The sequence below is a fragment of the Taudactylus pleione genome, unplaced genomic scaffold (genome assembly GCF_031769625.1).
Source record: "Taudactylus pleione unplaced genomic scaffold, aTauple2 ptg000250l, whole genome shotgun sequence".
Taxonomy (NCBI): Eukaryota; Metazoa; Chordata; class Amphibia; order Anura; family Myobatrachidae; genus Taudactylus; species Taudactylus pleione.
In genome coordinates this window covers 11,799,570-11,805,787 of record NW_028284652.1, presented here as the reverse complement: position 1 = coordinate 11,805,787, position 6,218 = coordinate 11,799,570, and positions in this window count along the sequence as shown.

Genomic DNA, 6,218 nt, shown 5'->3' with positions numbered 1-6,218 from the left:
GTCTGTGAATGTGTGAAATGTTTTAGCAGTAATTCCATGTCTTATCTGGGTTCCGGACTATTGATGGACAGTAAAAAGATTGACAATGCCTAGATAGACACCAGATGTTAGACAGTCAATAAGTCGACTGGGATAAAAGGTCAACACCCTTAATGTAAGAAGGTCGACAGGTACAAATGGTAGTCAGGGTCAAAAGGTCAACAATGAAAATTTTTTAATTTTTTTTAGGTTAGGCTCTTACCGGAGGGTTAGGCTTAGGCACCTATCCTGACGGTTAGGGTTAGACACCAGGAGGGAGGGTTACGGTGAAGATTAGGGCTACAAAAAAAAACGTGTGGACAATTTTCATGTCGACATTTTAACCCTGTCAACCTTCTTACATGTCGATCCTTTAGTGTGTCAACCTTTTCTCCCTGTCGACCTTTTGTCCCAGTCAACCTATTGACTGTCTAACATCTGGTGTCTATCTAGACCAGAGGTGGGGAACCAACACTATTTGCAGGCCATGCCCCCTCCATGTGATGTCATACAGGGGCGAAGCCACAATCGCCGGTAATTACGGCAATGCCCGGAGCATACTGAGGATGCTCTGGGGAGCTGTAAGGGCAGTGGTGTGACTGTCTGAAGCATCCTAAGGATGCTCCAGGCAGCACTGCTGCATAGATTCTGGCTGCAGGCTTCCATTCTAGGCACCCTGCTAGCCAGATGAGGCTAGCAGAAAAAAGCTCAGAGGGCCAGACCAAATGATTCCGGGGGCCTTTTACGGCCCCCGGGCCTGAGGCTCCCCATCCCTGATCTAGACTGTCAACCTTTTTACTATCTGTTAATCCACTCTTGTCTTATCTTGGGTGCCTGAATAGGTTAGTGAGATTGGTTATCCCACTGTGAAATCAAATTTATATGACAGAAAAGAACCACTTGACTCTGGTTAATCAACTTGTGGAGCTGGTAGTCACAGGCTTGAAACGCATGCTGTCACTTGTAGTCTTGCATAATGTGCAAAGCTCTAGTGTGACCATTTGATAACTATACCATATAATTGGTTGAATATATACCATATATTCAGTTATTTTACTGTATTAGACCCTACTGTCTTCTGACAATACAACATGGTTTAGGCAAGTTATTATTTTTTTTAGCTGTCCCTAAGATACAGTTCTTACCATGTTCATCCCAGCATCACTACCAGCATTGATTATCATGCCCAAAGGGTCGGAGTTAATGTTATGGAAAGTATCCTGAAATCACAAACTAACTTCTCTGTAAAGGTGCCTACACACTTGGCGATGTGCTCACGATTCGACATAGGCCCGTATTCAATTTGAGCCGAGCCGCGTTAAGTTAACGCGGCCCGGACTTAACGCTGACTTCGCCTGTTTTGTAGGCGTTAAAGTATCGCGCGCGCGCTTTACCGTTTATTCAATTTGAAAGTACGCGTAAACGGCACCCGGCGATACTTTAACAAGCGGAAAGTACTGTCTTTTTTGGGGGAAATCAGTCTTTCACCCCCCAAATGATGCTCTGACATGGGGGTTTACTATGGTACCCCCCAATTTGGCTTGCTGAAGGTATTTGGTGTTTTTAAATGGGCTCAATAGCTGCTAAATAGCGTTTTTCTATACCTGATGCAGAATAGTATTTAGGACTATTTTTTCCAGAAAATAACTTATCCCAGCAAATTTTGGGGTAGTTGAAAATGGGGGTTAGCATATTTAAAAGTTGCTAAAGTGAATTTGAAAAATCCAACTGCCGCAAACACCTGCAATCATTAAAACACCTGGGGTATACTTGGGGACCCCCCCAGAGTCAAGTTCGCTAGTTTTTAACTTTGTACCCAAACATTTTTTTTTTTGCCCCCTTTTTCAAAGTCAATTTTTGGGGTGTCCTTAAGGTTTTTTTAGAAAATTTTTTGACACAGATTACCTTTGGAGGACTGTCTGAAGGCTGCACAGGGGTTCCCGAAATGTTGCACCCCAAAACCCCAATTCTGCACTTTTTTCCGCCTGCCATTCATAGGCGATACTTTACCGCCTATTACATTGCACTAGGCGGAAAGTCTTTCAAATTGAATACGGGGTAAAACCAAAACAGGCTGATAATGACGTCATCGGCGGTAACTTAACGCGGATCCGGACTTAACACTTCAAATTGAATACGGCCCATAGTGTACGATTTCTCTTGAACTTCTCCCCGGCAGTCCTGCACACGATTTGGTGTAAAAATGTGTCCAATGTGATAAACGATCTATCGTGCATCCTTCTTTCTCCAGTGCATCGTGTCCCAGATTGGCAGATCTGCCTTACAGCACGGCAGATCTGAAGATGCGATGTACGACCAGCGGGGACGCGCATCGTGATCGTGAGTGGAGACACACGATTAGGACATATTTACATTATCTGTCGTTCCAATGCGTCGGAATCGGGCAGATCGTGTAAAAAATCGCTAAGTGTGTAGGCACCTTAAGTTTTAATATGTTAAGTGCATAAATAATTTTGTTTAATGTCATATTAAATGATTTACTAATTATTTACTGTATTCACTAATAAGCAACAAAGGCTTCAACACATGAAAGTTTTAGCCGTAGAACAGGCATGCCCTAATAAACCTGAATCTGTCATACAGTTACCTACGTATACCATTATGGGGCTTATGTGGGGGTAAGAGGCAAATCAAAAGGAAAAAATGTGCCTCTTAGCAACACCACGGTGCACTGCAGATGTGGCAGGTTTAAAACTTATAGAGAGTTTTAATGGTAAATTTACTAGAGGTTGATTTTAATCGATTACAAATTGTTCTATTTCGATTAACATCAGTGTTGTGTTTCAGGGGCTAAATCGCACATTTACTATCACTTAAAAATCTACATTTTAAAAAAAATTGTCTGTTGGTAAATGTGTGATTTATACCCCTTTTCAGACATATCCCGGGAATTTGGCCTGCCTCAGCCAAATTTCCGGGTTACCGCGTATGTCTGAAAGGTACCTACCCGGGAGCATACGGGGCGAGGCCCAGGTAGTCGACCCTTCAATCGACCAGGGAATTTCCTGGGACTTAAGTGCCGGGAAATTACCCTGCTTATGTCTGAATGGTGCTACCCGGGACTTGACTCCCAGACTGCAGCAAGCAGCTTTTACATTGAGTTGGCAGCGCAGAGCATCCTATAGGACGCTCAGCACTGCGGCTTTGAGTTGGCAGCGAAGCGCTGCTGCTCCCCACCCCCGGGCCGGTGGCTGTGTACAGAGAACCCCAGCCAGACACCGGGGAACCAGCACCGATGGAGTTTCTTCCACAGCGGGCCGCCCACACTCCCGCTGGACCACCACGGCAGATATAATTAACCCTATCCCTCCCCGGAGTGCCTAACCCTAAGTCGTCCCCCCCTCCCGGGTGCCCTAAACCTAACCCTCCCCCCCCCCCCCACGCGGCTGTTCGCTCGCAGCGCCCGGTATCCCTTCGATCGGGATGCCGGGCGCCTGTCTCCCGGCATCAGGAAAATGTTAGGCGTCTACATCTAGACGCCCGGCATTTCACCCTCGCCGGGATATGACATTGCATCCCTAGCGAATCACATCAATGTTGATCAATTCAGCTCGATTTAAAACCAATTAAAATTGACCTTTTAGTAAATTTACCCCTTCAGTTGGGAGGGTGTGTGTCCATCTTAATACTTCATTTCAGTGTAAAAACAGAGCTGCCCAGTATTGTTTTGCTGCATGCAAAAGGAGGCATTATTTTGCCTGTACTCAAAAAATAAACTGCACCGCTGGCACTGCTACAAGGTTTGTTTCAGAAACAAATTGCTACTTTTTTTTTTTTTTTGCAACTTTTTTATTTGCTGCTAACGCTGCATAAGCCTCTATACCTTTATAAATAGTTCCTACTTTGTGCAATTCTAAGCATTTTGAGATATGTTAAATACACCAGTGTCCATCCAAATACAGTAAATGATGGTACTGCTCGCCGATCGTTAACTGGCATTGGGAAGTAAAAGCTTGTGAGGTGATTATCCTTGTTGCCATATCTGGGGACTTTCTTTTTCATCCAGCCTTACACTAAGTCACTTACAGCTGGACGTGACTTGCTGTATGCTGACTAGAACAGGAGGGTCTGATTGGATAATCAATCCTAATGGAGTTCAAGGTGTACTAATTACAACCCTCGGACACAGAGACCAGGTAAGCAGTGGGAAATGTCATAGCATTATCCTTTGCTACGTGAGTTCATCCTCTTATAAAATATGACTAAAGGGGCACATCCACTAGACGATCTACTCCCTGTCCAATCTCTAAACTATTTTCCCTAGATTTTTTCTCTTGAAATTTTATCTTTCAGTCTGAATGATTTGCAAACGATCTTTAATAGATCAAGTGAAATTGACCTGCATGTTCGGTCGACTGATGAGACGATCAAACGACCAGCGGGAACGCGCATCGTTGATCGTTAACGACCAAACACTGCACGATTTATAAACGATTTTTAAACTATTGAACGATAACGACGTTATCGTTCAATCGCCTGCTAAAATCGTGTAGTGGATGCCTCCATTTAGGGGTCCTTTGTTATATAAGATACTATACAACAGATAAATTACTGATTTGCCAACTGTAGTATGTTTGTACATTTGTGCTGTCCCCAATATCGTGCAAAGTGAGCTGAGTACTTCATTGATTTATTAAGCTCCTCTTTTCGCGTCTTTATTTAGAAACAGAACGTCATCTGTGGATGGCTTTATATTCACTTACATGCACCCGAAGAGAAGATAATCAGTAAAGTTATCTTTTCCTGCTTCCTCTCATGGTGCATCTATGGCTGCTCCCCTCATCAGTCTGCCCGGCAGACTCTGGTTGAGTAAAAAATAAGGGGGAAAAAAGGGAATTACCTCTTTAATATTTCTTTCCAGCAACGTTGAAGAGCGACTTCCCATGCTGTCTTCCCTCATGCAGCTTGACTGAAGTAGTGACACCTGGTATGTGCATGCACAGGCTAATTACCTTCATTAAAGAAGTCTTTTGCATTTGTGAATAATAGTTAAATAGACCATTGCGGGTCACAAAGGTGTTCGCCAGGATAGCCGTTTTACGTAAGCGCTGTCCCGGCAAGGTGAAATAGATAAATAGTGAAAAACGCAGGTAATTTTGATGTAAAATATATGCAATTTGATAAATAGACCCATTTTGAACGTGAAGAGAACTGGATACAATCTGTTTGTGAATACACTGCCATGACAGATTGAAAAAGTATTTCATTTATGTAGCTGTAAGACTGGGGCCTATGTATTGGTAATTGCTGCACTGCCGCAATTATTATCAGTCTACTGCGACGGATATTTTCATATTGAATGCAAATATTCCCTCTATGTACTAAAGTTACCTTGCAGGGACAGTGGTAGAGATAACCGCTGTCCATGCGAGTACATAGGGGTCTGACTGTAGTCCCTATTAATAATAATGGGGACCGCAGCCTACAACAACTAGTTAGCCTTCTGTGAAAACTCCTGTATTAGGCTGTTATTACAATATATACAATTATGCAGAAACTGCTGTTTCTGTATATTTTTTGATGAAAAATGGTCTTGATAAATAGGCCCCAATTACATTTATTTATAAGCAAAAAATATTTCAGCAATGCTTGCAGAGCATGGAATAATTCTTACAATATATTATTATATGATTTAACACGAGTTGTTGCAGTACAATTTATTTTGATGGGCACAATTACTAAAATTCAATATAAAAAGTTTTTTTTTTCAATTCTTTTAATATGAAATATTCAGAAAAACATGTTGTGGGGTTCATTTATACTTTCATGGTGCTTTTATGCAAAGTTTGAGCTCATAAAGTTAAAATTTTATAATTGCTGGTTCTTAGTTCTCTTTTGTGTCTCAAACATTAGTTTTGTGTAGGAGGTTTTAGATTGTTTTTTTGTATATAATAGACTTCTTGACACTTTTAACCATTGGCCAGTGAAATATGCTGTGATGTGTAATTTAGTGATCGAGGGACAGTCACAATTTACCTGCACCTAACCTTTAGTATCGCCAATATTAGTATAAATGGTACTTGTAAGAACACTATCCAGGTATGGGTGTGGAAACTGCCAGCAAATAATTACTGATAATGTCCAAATCCATTTATTTACGCTGGGCTGCAGTAATAGTAATTACAAAGCAATACACGTATGGGATCTCTTATCTGGAAACACATTATCCACAAAGCGAG